The sequence below is a fragment of the Triturus cristatus genome, chromosome 3_1 (genome assembly GCF_964204655.1).
Source record: "Triturus cristatus chromosome 3_1, aTriCri1.1, whole genome shotgun sequence".
NCBI classification, from domain to species: Eukaryota; Metazoa; Chordata; class Amphibia; order Caudata; family Salamandridae; genus Triturus; species Triturus cristatus.
The window spans coordinates 1116857517-1116878098 of record NC_140583.1 but is presented as its reverse complement, the minus strand read 5'-3'; positions in this window follow the sequence as shown (position 1 = coordinate 1116878098).

The window sequence follows — 20582 nt, the reverse complement described above, 5'->3', positions numbered from 1 at the left end:
TTCTTCCTGCACTTTTTTTCGTCTTTGATCACTTCTGTTGCTTTTTTCTGCATTTCTTTTTTTTCTTTCTGTGCGTTTTTTCCTCTTTCTTCACATGTCACATGATACTGATATTTACATATTTAAACATTACTCACTTAGCCATGTATTCACTAAGATACACTCAGTTATACAATCATTTTTTCAAAAACAAATCATCCATTTAGACACTTATATACCCATTTATTCTTCCATCGACCTTGAGATATACATATATAAAACATATGTAATTTTCAGAAAAACACACATTCACTGGATGATGTCATCAGTGATGTCATTTGAGATGTCATCAATGATGTCATGAGTGATGTCACTGACCATGTCATCAGTGATGTAATATGTGACGTCATCAGTAGTGCATTGCGGGCGTGCGAGTGATAGTTAGCTGTACAAACTATTACGGGGGAATTTCAATGGTTTTTTACGAGTGAAAAGTCCAGCTAACTATAACACCTCTGAAACCTAAGTTTTTTTCAGTGAATATATATATATATTCACTGAAAAAACCATAGGTTTCAGAGGTGTTATAGTTAGTTGGACATTTCACTCATACAAAACCAGAGAAATTTGAATGTTATAGTTAGTAGAGCTAACTATTACTCACGCCCCCGCAATGCACTGCTGATGATGTCACATATTACACCATTCATGACATGGTCAGTGACATCACTGATGACATCACTGATGTCATCTCAAAGTGATGTAATATGTGACGTTATCAGCAGTGCATTGCGGGGGCGTGAGTTATAGTTAGCTCTACTAACTATAACATTCGAATTTCTCTGGTTTTGTACAAGTGAAATGTCCAACTAACCATAACATCCCTGAAACCTATGGTTTTTTCAGTGAATTTCTCAGGTGTTTTAAATGCTAATTTCTAACTATAACGTCCCTGTAACCTATGGTTTTTCAGTGTATTTCAAAGGTTTTTTAATGCTAATTTCTAATTATAATGTTCATTAAACCTACAGTTTTTTCAGTAATTTTAAATTTTCATTCCATTCTCAACCTGGTGAAAACAGCCAATATCGCCAGTTTTCCAGCAATAGCTTCCACAAAAAAAATCGCCACAAATGAGAGCAACATCTAACGCTAATAATATGCAGAGTAGGTGTTTCTGTGCAAAAATAACACGAAAACATCATTTCCTGATATTTTCAACGAGCAGCCAAAACTGCGGTGCGATCCAAAAACAGGCGATAAGCTGCGTTAGCAGTAGGAATGTAACATCTGCCTTTTACTGGTGTAAAGTAGGATGACTACCTACAGTGTGAAAGGGATACCAGCCCAGAATCACCTCCGACACCCAAGAAGGCCACAAAACCCACTGCCACCTCCCTCAGAACCTCCCCCCGGACCACCCCTCCTACTACCACCGAGACAGCACACAACAGGACAGCGGACCTTCCAAAAATGGCATGGCCCCTCAGCCACACAATAGCTGAATGTTGTGAGATGTGGCAGCCAAACATGTGTGAAGGACGCAAGTCACCCACCAATAATAATGCACATAATACCAAGTGTAGCGGTGATGTGCTGGACAGACCTCACTATGCAGAGCACAAACCTCTCCATGTGTACTTATCCTGCTGGTGCTTGAAGTGTTGTGGACAGTGGACGCAACCATGTTACCTCAGGCAGTGGGGAAGATCTTGGTCATGTACCTGTGTTGTCGTCCCCTGTAAGCGGAAGTGTGAATGAATAGGCCGGGGCTCTGGGCATGGCTCACTTGTGTAAAGGCCAATGCGTCTGTCAGAGCGGCAGCCCTCACCCTGCCACATGGCTGCTGCCATGACTGCGGGCCTCCTCGACACAGGCCACCTGCAAACACAGCGGCACAGCACCGCAGAGTTATGTCTGTACAGACTACTGCCTTCGATCTACACTGCGGACAGCAGGGCTCACAATTTAGATGGAGTCGCAATTGCAGATGATGCAGTCCAGTAGGCAAGACACATTGCTCCCCGTGTGGCCTGCCCAGACCATGCATCATTGCAGGCTGCGTACACGCTGAGCGCCAGAGGTACCACTAACTCAGTGCACCACAAGTCAACGCCACATGGCCTTATTAAGGCAGAATTCATTAAACAAAAGACATTGCTACCAGTGTGGCCCGCCTGCACCACGCATCATCACAGGGTGTGCACACGCTGAGTGCTTCAGGTGCCACTAACTCAGTGCACCACAACTCACCACCACGTGGCCTTATTGAGGCAGAAATAATAAGGCAAAAGACATTGCTACCAGTGCGGCCCGTCCAGACCACGCATTATCGCAGGCTGCGTACATGCTGAATGCTTCAGGTGCCACTAACTCTGCACAGCTCAAGTCAACGCCACGTGGCTATGGGTCCTTGCTGGCTGCTGCCTCCGGCCTACACTGCGGTTAACAGGGCTCACAATTCAAATTCAGTCTTGATTCATTAATTTCAGAGTCCAGTAGGCAATTAACTATAACATCCCTGAAACCTACATATTTCAACAATGTAGTCCATACATATTTCATCTTTTGTTCCATACGCCCACACTGTGATCAGCAGAGCTCACAATTTACATTGCGACATGATTTATTAATTGCAGACAGAATTGTTCTCTATGTCCTCGGATTTTGTCAAGAGGAAGTGACACAAAGCATTCCTCGATGTCTGTGCTCACTACTGCCTTCGATCTACATTGCGGACAGCATGGCTCACAATTCAGATCGAGTTGTGATTGCAGATGATGCAGTCGAGTAGGCAACAGACATTGCTACCAGTATGGCCCTCCCGGACCATGCATCATCGCTAGCTGTGCACACGCGGAATGCTTCTGATGCCCCTACCTCAGTGCACCACAACTCCTCATGGACCCTTTATGATAGTATCTTTTGTGTATGATTTCAGATCTGCTGCCCCTACCTCAGTGTACCACAAGTCATGAACCCTTTCCGATAGAATCTTTTGTGTATTATTTCACATGTGGTGCCCCTACCTTAGTGCAGCACAAGTCATGGACCCTTTATGATTGCATCTCTATGTGTGATCTGATGATTACTGTTGTACTTGTTACCAGCACCAACCATTCCTTAAGGGCTGGCTTACGCTCACCCCACAAGCATCCAGCACAGACGTCACTGGACATTTGATCCTGGTACTAAAAAGGGGCTAAGCGCACGTGCCCATACCCAGTTCCACTATCTATCTGTGTCCGTGTGTACATTATGTATGCATGATTCTGCCCCAGGGCCCTACCACATTACATTCTGTTATGGACAGTGCTCGCAACCATGTTACCTCTGGCCGTGGGGAAAACCTTGGTTATGTAACTTTGTCTCGTTCATTGTATAAGTACATAGGTAGAGACTGGATCATTAGAGTACCTCAAGGAGAGTGTATAGTGAATTTATAAGTGCTTCAGAATTGGCTGAGTGATTGGATAAGTACTTATGTTGACAGAGCCTAACCCTCGAGCACGAGCTTGGCTCTAATTGGCTGCCCTCCATGTGCCAAAAACGGAAATTTGGGCTTTGCATGGCCCTGTATTGCTACAGATGCAACACTCCACTGATTGTGCAATAAACATTCATATCCACACAGATATGTCATGTGCACGATCTTTCATGTGTGGAAGTATGGATGAAAGTAGGGAAAGTGATTCCCCCTACCTTCCATTTTGGCCATGTTTTGGGACTTGGGTTACAGGGTGACACATTGGCGCTTGCGGCCTGGTTGGCGGCAGCACTACAACAGGGACACCCAGATCAGTTGATTCCTCATACAGCCCAGGACGGAACCACTCCCGGCGATCAGGAGTCTTGTTCACAACCTCACGCAGGACTGGCATACGCCAGGCCAGCCTACTCCGCTTACGCATACAGGGAAGGACAACAACGCTACATGGCCCAGATTTTAATTGTAGTGATCTGCTGCTCACAGGTCTCGTTGTCACACCACCACAGTCACTCCCTGATGGCTGGTATACACCCACACCACACCCATCAAGCACAGGCATCACAGGACACGTGACCCTGCCAATAAAAAGGACCGGGCGCACGTGCTCCACGCCATTTCCATTTCAGACTTGGTGGCACCGGATGCACTGTGGCCGGCACAGGCACACCCCCACAGGCTGGTGACTTTCGGTGCACTGAGGAAGGTGCACTGTAAGTGCTGAGCCAGTGTGCAGCCTGGGATGATGCCCAGTTCCGGCGGTCCACACAGGCCAAGTTTCTATGTGCCCTGCTGGACTGCAGTGTAGGCCTGAGCCATCGAACAGTGGGGGCTACCGCCACGTGGCTTGGCCTCACTGGTCACAGTGTTAGTGGCACCGCAAGGGTTGAGCGGGTGTGCCACCTGCGATGATGGCGTGTGCACTGGTATGTCCTCTGCCATGGTAAAATCAAGACGCAGCACCAAATTTGAGAACCTGGTGACCTGTGGAGTGTCCTGTCCGTGGGCCCCGGGCTTGGGGCTTGCAGCGGCTCGTGGTAGGCCCTCTTTTCTACACGAAGGTTGCAAAAGGTGAGCAGAGAGGCTGGTTTGTGCAGCAGCGGGCAGTCACCTCTGGGCAGTGGGAGTGGATGTGGTGCAGCAGCCTGGGTGCGCAGCGGTGGGCAGACACCTCCAGGCAGTGGGAGTGGATGGGGTGCAGCAGCCTGGGTACGCAGCAGCGGGCAGACACCTCTGGGCAGTGGAAGTGAATGGGGTGAGGCAACCTGGGTGAGCAGTGGCGGGCAGACACCTCTGTGCAGTGGAAGTGTATGGGCTGCAGCAGCCTGGATGCACAAAGGTGGGACAGCGATTTAGGCATGCGCAGTCGTATGTACTCTGCCATTACTGATTCAGTACTATGTTTCAGATGAGTGAGCTTGAGGGCTCCACTATGTCCCGGCACGTGGTTGGAGACACACCTGTGGCGGAAAGGTGAGTTGTGAGGGTTTTGTCCACAGTGTAGTCAATAGTGCTGACTACATTTTACAAATTGATGAAATGCTCAATGTACCAGAACACTACGTAAGGGTCAATTCATATCCTAGCAAAAGAATCAAAAATGATATTTTAAATATCACCCAAGGAGCCCTGGAGAGAAGCTCAATTTGCCAGCATGAATTTGATTACCTGAATCGCCCATTCTTCAGTATCCCAATTCTTTATGGGGTGCCAAAAACCCACAAGAGCATTACCAACCCACCTTTTAGACCTATAGTTTCCACCATAGGATCTATCACTGAGCCGCTGTCCAAATATGTCGACAAGTTTCTTAAACCATTAGCCAGTGGACTCCGAGGTTATATCAAAGATACAGGCCATCTTATCAACATAATTGAAGGCCTCCCATTTAACATACATACTGAGATACTTGTATCTATGGATATTGAGGCACTATACACTAACATCTCTCAAATTGGTGCCCTAGAAGCAGTCAAACATACTCTGGAAGTTCATAACAGCACTGATGACATACTATTTATTCTGGAATGTCTCAGTATAGTGCTCCAAGACAACTACTTTGAATTCAATAAATCCATTTACAAGCAAATCCAAGGAGTCAGTATGGGGGCTGCCTGTGCCCCTAATGTTGCTAACATCTATATGGGGTGCTTTGAAACCCATTTTGTTTTCAATGAAGTGGCACCATTCTCTGAAAACATCTCCCATTGGCATCGATATGTTGATGACATTTTCTTTATATGGAATGGACCAGAAAAATCTTACTGAATTTATTTTATGGCTAAACCTATGTGATCCCAATCTTAAATTTAGTCCTAACATCAGCAAGACCATGATTGAATTCTTGGATATATGGATCCAGGTGGCCAAAGGCACTATTGAGGTATCCCTGTACACCAAGCCCACAGCCAGAAACACACTCCTGCAATACCAAAGATTTCATCCTCGTAGTCAACGAGATAGTATTCCCGTCAGTCAATTCTTGAGACTACGTAGAAATTGTACCAACCTCAGAAACTTTGAGTGTCATGCGGAGGATCTCCGCAATAAATTACTCACTCGCGTATATCCCCATAGACTGGTGCGAGATGCCTATAAAAGAGCAAAGTATTACAAAAGAGATGCCCTTTTTTTGGATAAACCCACCAAAGATCAAAAGAAACTGGTTTGTGTCACTAGACATTCAACCATCAATAACAAACTACGTCAGATCATCTGCTCTCAATGGCACATACTTAATTCAGGTCATCAGATTACCTATTTACCTAGACCCATGTTTGCCTTTCGGAGAAACAGAAATCTACGTAATTTCCTGGTCAAATCCAAACTTGAGGACACTAAATCCATCAACCAGAAGTCTATTACTGGCAGCAACCCCGTGTTAGGTAACCATAAATGTGGGAGCTGTCATGCGTGCAGTACTGCCATTGTATCCTCTGAATTGGTATGGGAAAAGCATACATTCCAACTCAAAAAGATGACTAATTGCAGATCTGCCAATGTCATCTACCTCATTCTCTGTCCCTGCAACAAGGGATATGTGGGGGAAACAGGCAGAGAATTTAGAATCCGTTTCAGCGAACATAAGTCAGCGATTAAAAACAAACGAAGAGGGACCCCTCTCGTCCAACACTGGTTAGACCACCGACATGCGGATAATGAACTCAGATGGACGATACTGGAAAAAGTACATACTCCGAGTGATAAAAATATCAATGGCCTCAGAGGTAAGAGAGAAGTGTTTTGGATTTTCACTTTACGTACTGCCATCATTGGACTCAATGAATACTGCCCTTGGCAGAATGCTCTACTATGAACTTTTCTGCCCTAGTTGCTTTTTCTGTGGGTCAGTTTATTTCGATATTCAACATTATTTATTCTTACTCCATTTAGCCTTATACTTACCATATGAGAGACATGTTCTCTCTCTCAGGCTAGTTCATAGCTTCTTGTCTTTGAATATTTCTTTCGGTTTTTCTAGTGATGTTCATTATCAGAAATCCATTTTTCTTTCACACATCCCCCAATAATTTGCTTTTTTCCTCATGAGTCTTTACCTGTTTCTTTTGTATTATGGACCCCCCGTTTTTCTTCTATAGTCTGTCTTCCATTTTTATTATCCCCCCTGGAGACCTCGGCCTCTTTGGTTTATTTAATTGTCAATGTGTTTTATTATTTTGGGCCTTAGTTTATAATTCCTTTTTTCTCATTAATTCTTCTTACTCGGAAGTCTATCCTTTGGAGACGTGAGCTGTTCGTTCCCCTGCACCCGTATACTCCCTAGATGGCGTCTTTCCTTTAACTTCCCAGACGTTGGGCCGCATACGTCCCCCACGTGGTCCTCCAGGTGTAAGTAATTGGACCAGGTATTTAAAGCATACAACAGCGCTTGCCCGTCTAGGATCCGTTATCGGGCCATTTTCTCGTTTGATTCCATACCGCGTACCTTCTACAAGTAAGTGAATCAGCGGGAGTTCCTTAATAAGACAGCCCGGGTAGCGTGTTCTACTTTGCTTATTTATCTGCTCCGTTGTTTTCCATCAGGCTGTTGGGCTTCTGTACGTAAACTGACCTCTTTGCATCTTTGAGGCGATGACAGCTATGCATTTACCACGCAGCTAAGCTATTTTCACTCCAGTAACAAGTAAGCTTCATTTTTACTGTATGCGGCTTGTAACCGGGTCCGCACTATTTGACTACCTTTAAAGTATATTTTCGGACCCCTACTCAGTCTCCCGTTTATTCCTACAGGAGTTTCTTGCTCGTATCCCATCTGGCTGTTGGGCAGCTGTACCCATTTTGATTTCTCTGATGATCCCCCTGAAGTGACGATCATTACGTATTTGCCTCACCATTCAGCTCTGTTTATGAGTAAGCTTCATTTTCTTTTGTGATATCTAAATTGGCCCGCTTTTTATGACTGTTTTCACAGTAACATGTCCGGACACTTACTTAACTCGTTTTTTATTCTTTTAGGACAGGCTTGCTCGTTTCCCATCTAGGATTATCTATTTTTCCATGCATTACCCCATATGCATTACATTTTCGTTAACTGCAGTCACTATGTAAGTTGTGGCTTCCTTTAACCACCCTTGTTACCAAGTGATCTCTGACTGGTTCACTTTCTTATATCTCTATTTGATGTATTCTTGTAGGAAAGCTGCTTCCTAGGAGTATCTCTTTAACTGGCTCCGTTACTTTTTTTGTCCTATCTTATTGGTCCTTTGGAACATTGATAGCTGTGCTCCTACCCAGCTGGTAAATATGTGATGAGCTTTTTATTGCTTATTCCACCTGGTCACTCTTTACCTTCAGGATCTCCTTCTTAGTGACTCTATACTTCTTGCATCTTTTTTCTCCTTTTCTTATCACTCGGGTGTACTCCTTGGTTTGGTGGAAATCTTTATGTGGTAAATACAATTTTGTCTCTTAACTAGCAATCAGGGTGCTCTCTCCATCTGTCTATTCTGGCTCCTACACCGAGTTCCCTCTTTTGGTGATGGTTTGCTCCAACAGAAATAGATTACTGTGTTTTTAATTATTGTATATCGGCTTATTTTTTGCCTCATTTATTTCTTTCACAGAAGCCGTCTGAGCATGCTTTGGGTTGCCAAGAAGCCCTGTTTCTAAGCCCTGTCCTTCACGTGATCTTAATATACTAAAAAGACTTCATTGATGAAAACATAGATCACTGTTCTGTGTATCTTCTTTTGCGCCCTGACGAAGGATTTAGTGGACTTTGTGGTCCACCCCGAAACGCGCGTCAGCGCCTGGGTTGTTCTTATTAATGATATGAATAACTTGTGCTACTGTTGAGAATTGTTTTTCTTTTCTTTTCAGGTTGCTTGTCTGGTTGTTGCATTTATGTTATTTTCTGTATATGTCTTATATGTAATATCGTGATATATGAAGTTCACTTCATGCTATTTTTAAAAAAAATCTTCTTTGGTTACATCATTGTTCTCTGTGGGCTAAACTTGGCATTTTGTCAGTGCAAAATATTGAAACTATGTTCATTGTACTAGTCTCTTTTTTATATTTTTGCTTATATAAAAATAAAATTGTTTAAAAAGTAATTATACACTGGTTCTGTGATTGAATGAGGCATCAATTATTTGAGGGAGTTATTACTGGCTAGAAATATATGGGGGAGGTTCTGTTATTTCTAATGATGACTGTCCCTCTCTATCTCTTCCTTTCTCTCCCTCACACTCTTTCTCTCTTCCTCTCTCTCACGCTGTTTCTCTCTTTCTCTCTCTCTTCCTCTCTCTCTAACTCTTTCTCTCACTCTTTCTCTCTCTCTCACTCTTCCTCTGTTTCTCTCTTCCTCTTTTTCACACTGTTTCTCTCTCTATCTCTTCATCTCTCTCACTGTTTCTCTCTCTCTTCCTCTCTCTCTCACTCTTTCTCTCTTTGTCTCTGTCTTCCTCTCACTCTTTCTTTCTTTCTCTCTCTCACTCTTTCTCTCCCTCTCTCCTTTGATGGACGCATGACGCACAATCTTATCTTGCTTTTTGTCTAGCAGGCTGTGATTTACAGTTTGACGACCCCCCCACACAGACCTCCCACCATGAGGCGATGACTTCAGTTCCACTGAGTTAGTCCCACCAGAGCTGAACGCGTGTGCAGCCTGCGATGATGCGTGGCCATCCTGGCAATCAACACCCACTCTGAATTGTTGTGAGCTCGGCTTGACCGCGTGTACACAACGGCTGAGGAGGTTGCTTTGGCACGTGGTGGACCCTCTTACACACACGCCAGTGGCGGAAGGTGAGCAGAGAGGCTGGTTTCCGCAGCAGCGGGCAGTCACCTCTGGGTGGTGGGAGTGGATAGTGTGCAGCAGCCTGGGTGCACAAGAGCGGGCAGACACCTCCGAGCAGTGGGAGTGATGGGGTGCAGCAGCCTGGGTGCACAGGAGTGAGCAGACACCTCTGAGCAGTGGGAGTGGATGGGGTGCAGCAGTCTGGAAGTGCAGGAACGGACAGTCACCTCCAGGCACTGGGAGTGGATGGGGTGCAGCAGCTGGGTGCACAGCAGAGGGCAGACACCTCTGGGCAGTGGGAGTGGGAGTGGATGGGGTACAGCAACCTAGGTACTCAGAGGCAGACAGACACCTCTGGGCGGCAGGAGTCGATGGGGTGCAGCAGCCTGAGTGTGAAGGGCAGACAGACACCTCTGGCCAGCGAGAGTCGATGGGGTTCAGCAGCCTGGGTGCGCAGGGGCGAAACAGAGAATTACGCATGTGCAGTTGTATGTACTCTGCCATTACTGATTCTATACTATGTTTCAGATGACTAAACTTGAGGGCTGCACTATTTCCCGGCACATGGTTGAAGACACACTGGTGGCAGAAAGGTGAGCTGTGAGGATTTTCTCCACAGTGTCAACACTCCCTCTCCATCTCTTCCTTTATGTCACTCACACTCTTTCTCTCTTTCTCCATCTCTTCCTCACTCTCTCATTCTTTCTTTCTCTCTCTTTCTCTCTGTCTCACTGTTTCTCTCTCTCTTCCTCTCTCTCACACTGTTTCTCTCATTTCCTTGTATCTCAATCTTTCTCTCTTTCTCTCTCTCTTCCTCTCTCTCACTCTTTCTCTCTTTCTCTGTCTTCCTCTCTCTCTCACTCTTTCTTTCTTTCTCTCTCTCTCACTCTTTCTCTCTCTCTCCTTTGATGGACGCATGACGCACAATCTTATCTTTCTTTTTGTCTTACTAGCTGTGATTCACAAATTGTTGAGGGAGACACGCCATGCCTGTACCTACTTTTATTTTGTTGTTTTGTTTAAATAACATGTTTTATATGTAAATCTATAGATGACTGAGATTCTTATTTGTCCAACCTCACATGCATCTTCTTTATTATAATTGTGTGACATCAGTCAATTTGTTCCATTCCAGATTTCCTAAGGTTGCTATCACATTTGTTTGCGGGGTTGGGGGTGAGGAGGGATGGCGGACAAGGGGCTGGTGGCACGGGGTGTCGGAGCAGTGTTGGATGTCCGAGTTGCATGATCGATGGCTCCATTGCATCTGTTGTCATTCAGGTGTGGCTCTGGGCTGGGCTCCCTTTCATGTTGCAGGTTGTAGTCTGACTTTACACCAGCTCAGAGCAGGTGTAAACTTTCTGCTACTAACACACCTTATCATCTGTCTTGTACTCTCTTCGACGATCTTGCTGGTGGTTGAGAAACTTGCGAAGTGATGTGTTCGCTGCTTTTTGCACGGAAACGCCTACTCTACATCTCATTATCGTGACAATGCTTTATGAGGCTGCTATCGCAGTGATATGGGCTGTTTGCTCCAGCTTGTGAATGGTGCGTTAAATTTATAACCAGTTTGGTTGCGATCAAGTGCCGTTAACTCGGCGATTTGTCCTTCAGAATATGCCCCTCGGTGTTTGAAAGACTTAAGAAGTACTCGAGTGCTGCGCTGAGAGACGAGCACCCATTGCTTTCACACGGGGGCCACGCCGAGAGCCACGCTAGAGTCGCGACTCCGTTTAAAAAAAAAAGTCCACTTTCACTAATATACATTCGCCTCGGGGACCCCATCCCCCGAAACATGCCGACATGTGCATTATTTAAAAAAATAAAAAAACTAGAAAAGGGCCTCGTCGGCCCCCCTCCCATGGCCAATTCTGGCCCTGAGGACCCCATCGCCCGGGGCCTGGCCTTGCTGTTGGGGACCATGGGGGGAGCCCGAATGCCCCCGCGGTCCCACCAGCTCCCCGCGTCCTGCGGGAGCGGGCACTGCTTTTCCACACAGGGAGCTGCTGACATGAAGCTCCCCATGTGGAAAAGCAATCAGCTTTGGATTTTGGAAGCTCTTGCTTCCAAAATCTAAAGCAAGTTTGCTATGACAGGGCGGGAGCCGCGTGGCTCCCGCCTTGTCATAGCAAACAGCAGTGTCCCGGGGGTGGGCACCCCAGGACACTGCAGGAGTTGGCCCTGGGGAATGGCGGTCCCCAGGGTCATCACTCCTAACATAAGTGAAGCTCCGGGGAGGTGGTGGTCCCCGGGGCTGTGGGGGCCCCAGTGCGCCCCCGCTAATATTTTTGAAGGAAATGCCCCCGGGACCTAGCCTACCCGGGGGCCTCATTAAAATAAAACGCGGGAACCCACGCTTCATTGTTTTTAAACAATTTTGGCAGAATTTGAGACCCCAGCACGTATTGCACTGAAATTTTAAAAAAATATGCTTTTTTTTGGCCCTTTGGGTCCTTCTGAGAACCCCTGAGCAGGCCTAGGGGGTCAGGGTGTTTCTACCCTGCCCCTTCCCTTGTTTTATATCTTTGTTTCTCTGTTTTCTGGTGACTCTCTTCTACCGAGTCACAAGATGGCTGCCAACACTTCCTGGTTTGGGGTGTTGAATGAAGCCTGTGGTTGAGGCAGCCAATTAGAATGAAGCTCGTGGTCAGGAGGGGTCGCGACTCCACTTCTGCCCTAGATATCAAAACTTTAATTTTTTTAATTTCTCAGCAACTACTGAATGGATTTACACCATTTAAAAAAAAAATTTGCTTTCTCAACCAAGCACTACTTTTTTGCCAAATTTGGGGTAATTCCGTTCAGCTGTAGCCTTGCCCAAAGTTTCCTGTGGGAAGTTGATTTTTTGACTCTTACTTTTTGAATTTCTCAAAAACTATTGAACGGATTTGCTCCATGTAAAAAAAGGTTGCTTTCTGAACCAAGCTCTACCTTCTTGCCAAATTTGGGGTAATTGCGTTCAGCAGTTCGGGCTGTAGCCCGTCTCAAAATTTCCTATGGAAATTAACATGTAGAAAATGCGTTTTGGGACCCCCTTTTTTCTCAGCCCCCACTTGACTAATCCCCCCCAAACTTTCAGGATAGGAGCTGACCTGGATAGACTTTTAATTTCGCGAATATTCTTCAAACGACGCCAAAGTTCTTAGAAAATCAAAAAATGCTTTTCCTATGGAAACCGGGTTCTAACTATAACTACCTAATGGCGACCAAAAGTAGGTAATATATATATATTTCCTTCTCCACCTTCATGCAAGCCGCCCTCCAATATCCAGTGCGTCTCGAGGGCGAGCAGAAGAACGGCACCAACAAATTATTCGTGATGAGGTAGCACATTTTTTATTTCACTATTAAATCAGCCTCCATAAATCACGGGGCCATAACCAGCAAAGTGCAAGGGTGCATACACCCAGAAAAATGACCTACGTGTTTCGGCTTGCGCCTTCTACTGGGTCATAGAGTATGGTGCAGAGTGTCCATTTAAAGGGAGAGCACTCCCTTTCACCACCACCAATTAAAAACAGAAATCAATTTTAAAGGGGACACAACCACTACATTTATTAATTAGTTCATCATATTTCTACTACAAATAATTTTCATAGACGATATGTCAGCAGTATTGTAAACAGTAGATGATATACTTTATAACCTTGTAAAGTACACTTATTCAGGGACCTGAGAGTTAATATAATTTAAAGTGAAGGCCTTTCTGTGTTTCTATCTCATCAGATGAAGTACGCTATAGTTGGAAGCAAAATTAATGGCAAATTATATAACTTGTGCTGTCATGTCTCAAATGCAAGTAATATATATATATATATGTATTACCACATTTACAAATTATACATAACAAAAACAAAACCAAAAACAGAGGTGTCACACCTACTTTGAGAATGAAACAGTTTGGGGGTAAAGTACCCACCTTCACAAAATATTAAAAACCTATTTGCCTCATCTCAAGGTGCACCATGCATGTTTCCTATCAAATACAGATGTAACTGTTAGTTCTCTAATTGTACTCCTGTATTATTTATCAAAAGGAAATCTATCATAAAGTGACTCATGTTGGTATAGCATGTCCTGCATAAAGTGCATGGTGCATAGCTCTTAAAGTGCCTCTAACTACCTAGAACAGCAATTACTCTTGGTTCCATTTCTTGCAAAAGCATTATACTAAGGAACATATATATAAGGTGCTTAATATGATTTCCTCAGAGATGTTAATGTGCAAGGTGCGACAGTACTGTTATATATGAGAAAAGTGACAAGTTCATTCTTGGGACACCAATAAAAATGTTTTTCCATACTCTGACAAACATTACTTCAAAGACTAGATCACAGCAAATATAAAAGAGGCCCATGTAAGGAAGAGGAATATGAAAAATGAAAGGCACTGCTTTTGTTAGTTCATGATCCAATAAATGGTACTTTCAAACACTTTATCCGATAGTCTTACAGAAAGGTGTAAAGTCCAGCGCCCGTGTTCAGACCCCATGGATTCTCTGTACCGAGTTCACAATCCATCTGGTTTGGCACACATTTGGGCTAATTCTGTATCCCCTCCTCTGATTTGTATTGGGATATATCCATTGCCGGAGTAAAATAGGTGGTTTGTCTCAAAAGTGCCGTCATGCTCTTTCCAAATATGCTTTGCCATCACATATGTAAAGTCCTTGTCGATCACAGCCCGCAAGTGCTGGAGGATGCATTATTTAAGTTAATTCACAGTGCTCCCAACATAACGTTGTCTGCATCCACACTTCAGCAGGTACACCACATGCGTGGTCTTGCATGTGATCCTTTCTTTAATGGGTTTTTTGAAGCCTTGGAAAGTTGTTATTTCCACCATGTTCTACCCATAAGTACAGGATGTACATTTATGGCATTTGACGAACCCTTTGTGAGAAAGCCAAGGGCCCTTTTGGGCATTTTTGTTGGTGAAATTACTCTGTGTTAAAAGATCGCCCAATGATGGTACCTTTCTGTAAGTGATGTTCGCATGTTGTGCAATGACTGTTTTCAGATCTTGGTCTTTCTTTAAATTGTTCCAGTGTTTGTTTATTATCTGTTTAACTTTAATATTGGATCTGTTAAAATCTGTAATGAACCTTGTTGTTTCAGCAGTGGATTCAATTGATGTCACAGTGCTTTTTGGCCTCAACAAATATTCTCTCTTCATATTGTTGGCCCTTGATCGTGCATTGTCCAAAACCATAACTGGATACCCTCTCCTCAGAAAGCGGTTGAACATGATGTCTACTTCTCTCGTGTACTCCCCCTCCTCCGAGCAATTCCTGCGGGCCCACAGGGACTCTCTGTACGGAATTCTCCATTTTAGGGCTTTTGGGTGTGCACTGTTTGCTGATAAAATACTGTTGCAGGATGTGGTCATTCGAAAGAGGGTGGTGCAAATTCATTCGTTCTCAATGTAGATTCGTATGTCTAAGTAATCTACCGTGGTCCTGCTATATGCATACTTAAACTGAAGATTGAGAGAATTGTCATTGAGTAATGACAAAAATTCCTTCAAATCATCTTTGTCTCCCTCCTAGATAAGGAAGAGATCATCGATATAGCGGACCCATAGCACCACCCTCTCCAAGTTGATGTTGTTGCTTTCTGACCACAAACATTCTGCCTCCCAAAAACCCATAGTCAGATTTGCGTAGGTTAGAGCGAATGATGTGCCCATGGCAGTGCCTTGATTCTGCCTGTAGCACTTGCCATCGAAGAAAAAAACATTGTTGGTAAGACAAAAGGACATCATTTTGAGGAGCATTCTAGTGTGACTCAGTAGGTTGAGGGACCTCGATTTCATGAAATATTTGCATGCTTTGAGACCATCCTCATGGATTATTGAGGTGTAAAGCGAAACCACGTCGACCGTGGCCATGATGTAACTTGGTTTCCAAGGAGTTTGATTAATCCAGTTCAGAAAGTCCATAGAATCACGGATGTATGATGGTAGATCTGCAGCGTAGGGGAATTTAAAGGTGTCTATGAATCTTGAGGTGTTTTCAAGAAGGGATCCACATGAACTGACAATAGGGTGGCCAGGGAGATTTTCAAGACTCGTGTGTACCTTGGGTAGTACATATAGGGTCAGCATTGTTGGATGGTCAATCTTAAGGTACTGTAACTCATCATCATCTATAAGGCCATCTTCATGCCAATGACGTAACTTTGCATGAAAGGTGGACTTAATATCGTGGATCGGATTGTTCTTCAATCTCTCGTAGTTGGTCAGGTCCCCCAAATGTCTTCTGACCTCCTGATGGTATTTGTTGTGATCCATCACCACGATATTGCCGCCCTTGTCGGACTGTTTGATGATGATATCATGTCTTGCCGTAGGTCTGTGAGGGCACACCAATCTCCCTTTTTCATATCGGAGTTCTTATGATTTCTGTGTTCTCTTTCTTTGATGTAGATATCCCTCAGGTCTTTTGCCACAAGTTCCTGAAAGATATCCACCCTGTCTCCAGGAGGTAACTGTGGGCAAAATCTGGATTTCCCTTTACATCCACTACTCACAGACTTATTGATGTCAATGCCCATGGCTGCACACAAATCCAATGAGTTCGCTCCCTCAGGCATGGATGCATGTAATTCATTATCATTCATTACATCTTGCATTGCCATCAGGGGTTCGATGTCTTCTCCCGTTAGGTTGGTTTGGGATGTTCTGTATGCAGTCCTAGGCGTTTTGCTGGCCTTGTTTGCAAAAAAATTCCTCTATTTTTAATTTTCTGCAGAATTTATAGAGGTCCACCTGGGCCAATGCGAGATCCATTCTGGAGTCAGGTCAAAATATCAGTCCCTTATTTAACAGTTTCATGTGCTTCTCATTAAGATTCCTGCTAGATAGATTTATCACCAAATTATCTTCCATTTCAAGTTTAAGGTTGATGCTATTGATTATTTCCCTTTCTTTCCCTTTCTTTCCTCTTCCTCTGCCTTTTCCTGCTGTGCCTTGTTCTTTTTGCTCCTTTGTTCAGGATGATGGGTGGGGGAAACCTTTTTCCCTTCCCCTCACCGTCATATGCAGAACCCGCATCTCCCCTGGAAAATCAATTTTTTATCTGACCCTCTGTGTTACCTCATCCCCCGAACTGACCTCAGAACTTTCAACACTTGAGATTCCTTGTTGCTCCTGTGCTTGGATCTGTTCCATACTTTGTTTTTTGAAGTTAGAGTCATAACGGGGTGCAAATATATAGACTCTGCCTGTGGCATAGCCCACTCTGTCTCTGTAAAATTTCTTAACCTTCTTCAGCTGGATCTCCTTTTCATGTTTTTCCAATCGATTCTCAAGTTCCTCTAATGCCTTTTTCCCTTCCGCAGTTTCAAAGAATAGTTCCAAAGATTTTCTAGTGCTGCAACCTTCTCTATTGCTGCTTTTAATCTCCTTTCTGCATGGATTATTAGGGTCTCTATTAGTATCATAGAGCATTCTGTGGTGTAACTTTTTCACTTGACTAATAGATCTGAGTCCAGGTCACTGAGGGTTGGTAGGACAAAAATTCTTAACCCCCTAGGGATGCGCTTGCATTTGATGTATTTCTTAAGTGTAACACTCTCCCACCAGTTATATATATATATATATATATATATATATGTATATATATATAAATATATATATATATATATGAAGAAGAAAAAATATATATATAAAAAAACAGTGGTTAAAGCTAACTTATGGTTATGAAAAATTTATTTGTTCCTTACATGCAAACCCAACTTAAACTATACAGACAGTGGAAATAAACAGTTATAATTATAACTTTAAATTTCTTATTTATGAACCATTAGATAGAACATACATTTAAAAATTACACACACCATAAATTTTCTATACTATGTAAACCTCCGTACACATTCTACTTGCATCAATTGCTAAAATATATTAACTACAACCCGCCATTCTACCATACACTGTTATGACAAATTGTTATTACAAATGTCAAAAGTCTTAATATAACAGCTACAATTTCACATGCTGTAAGTGTGTGTATTTTGTCTGTGTGTATGTGCGAATCCCAGATTAAATCTTACAGACACCTCACCCTAACCAACTGTAAACACTTGTACCCAACTATTTACTACAGAATACATTTTTAGGGGGGTTTCTAACACCCCAAACACCCCACCAGGCTACGTCCCTGGGAGTGGGATGGCGTGTTGTAGAGGGTGTGAAACTGTCATAGAGTAGCATACAGTGTAGTTACACAGAGAGGAGTACAGTGCTGTACAGTGGAGTGAGGTAGAGTAGAATAAGGTGTGGTACAGTGTGCTACAGTGGAGTGGCATATGGTGTAGTCAAAAGTAGGACCATACAGTGCGCTGAGTGGAGTGGCGTACAGTGGAGTGTCATAGAGAGGAATTGGGTAGAGTGGAGTAGCGTAGGGTGAAGTGGCATCCAATGGAATAGCATACAGTGGAGTGCCATATAGTGGAATGGTTACACTGGAGTGGCGTAGAGTGTAATGGCATACATTGGAGTGGGTTAGAGTGGAATAGTATACAGTAGAATGGGGTAGAGAGGAGTAGCTTACAATGGAGTGCCATTGAGTGCCATAAAATGGAATAGTGTATGGTGGAGTAGCATAGAGTGGCGTGGTATAGAGTGGAATAGCATAGATTTGAGTGACGTGCAGTGCACTGCTGTAGAGTGGAATAGCGTACAGTGGAGTAGGGTACTGTCAAGTGCCTTACTTCGTAGTGTAAACATTGGAGTGGCGTACAGTAGAGTAGGGAACAGTAAAATAACATAGAGTGGAGCAGTGTAAAGTGGACTTGCATACAGTGAAATAGCCTACAGGAGATTGGTGTATAGTGCATTAGCATACAGTGGAGTGGCAGAGTGGAGTGGCTACAGTGGAAAAGCATAAAGTAGAGTGGAGTGGAGTGAAGTGGCCTGGAGTTGCATAGAGTGGAGTGGCATACAAAGGAATAACTTACACTGGAGTGGCATATGGCGGAGTTGCTTAGAGTGGGTGGCATTCAATGGAATAGCGTACAGTACACTACCATGAACTGTAATAGCATACAATTGAGTAGTGTACATTGAAGGGGCATACAGTGAAGTGGTGTACACTGGAGTGTTGTATACTAGAATGGCATAGATTGGAATAGCACACAGTGCAGTGGCGGGCAGTTCAGTAGCGTAGAGTGGAGGGCATTAAGTGTGGTACAGTGTAGTAATGCACAGTGCAATACGGTAGAGTGGAACAGCATACAGTGGAGTGGGGTATAGTGGAATGGCATACAGTTGAATATAGCGCGCCTTACAGAGATTCCGCCATGAGTGGGGTAAGGAGGCTCACAATCCCCACGGGGGTCACATGGGTGAGCAGGGACTGCTAATACTCCACGGTGGAAGTCTGTAGAGGTATAGAAGTTGCCCCCCACCTCACAAGCCTCTCTTTGGATTCCTGGTTTGGATGGCCAATCCACCCCCCTGACACAAGACCGTGAAGGAGGTGACAGTGTCTGCAGCTTGGCCCTGCTGTACGGAGGCCGTTCAATACACTTGTTTTTACCACACTACTTTTTTTCTCCCAGGAAACAGAAGTAGGTGCTGGAGAAAATGGTCAGGACTGCTTTAAAGTAGTTACATAAGCTTAGTTTGTCCCTTTTCACCATCCACGATGTCTTGCTTCAGGATGTCCCTGGGCTGAACATCAAGCAATATTATTGGAAAGGTAGGACACCGGGCACAGTGTCAAAATCAAATTTGTTGCGAATTGACTCCCATGAACAATGAAAATACTAAAAATTGAATGACAAAATTTACTTGCATATACTTCTACAACATATATTTGCAAATAACAGAATATCCAAATTTGTATGTTTATCGTTTTTCTCTTTAATTAATACTCCATATGAATATTTTTTTTGTTAATTTATGTTTTCTTATTTTACAAAAAAATATATATTTTTTACAATCAATCAATTTCTCTGTATAAACATGTACATTTATAGACAAAAATGCCTCAATACAGTCTCTTTATAAATACAGAATAATTCACAAGAAGTGCAAGTGAAATCTAGCTGTGGCATGATTGAATATTCAGATTCAGAATGCAATGCAAGCGTGTTCATAACTTAATCATTTCAAACAATGGATATTTCCAAAACACAATTATTTTTTTCTGTTCAGGTTATTAATCTATGAACAGCGGAAATACATGGGCTGTAGGTAGACAACGCGTTTCGGCAAGGCCTTCGTCAGGAGCCCGTTCAGGTTTGTGCACTTTTATTTAGTGAAAAATAAATCGGTATCTGGATGTTCGTAGGATATCTGTATCAATCCTATGCAATGGTTGTCTATGCCTGTTGCGTTTCTGGGCTTGGACCAGGCTTATATGCTTGGAGAATAATCTTCTTCACTTCGGTTTTTTCGTTAAATTTAATCAGTTGGCGTTCAACATGGCTTCTGGTAGTGAAATAAAGTCTCTTTTTCCCAAAAATAGTTAAAATGTATCCTTTCTTCAAGCAAGATGCGGGTCTGGGTACCTCTTTCTTTCTGCAGTCCGCGTCTCCGTGTGGTCCACGATGTCTTGCTTCAGGATGTCCCTGGGCTGAACATCAACCAATACATAGACGAAAGATAGAAGGAATAATTCAAGGGGATGGTTCCATGAACAATGTGGGTTGATGGAGTACATGAGTAGTGGGAAAAACTGCTCTTGGTGAGGAAATGTTTTGGGTCAGTTGATTGGCAGAAAGTGCTGGTCAGAAATCTGTGCAGATGGAATTGGGGCTCAGATCAGAGGATGGAGTGAACAGCTGTGAAACAACACCAGTCCAACTATCTTTAATAGTTTGTTGTAACCCTCACCCACCACATAA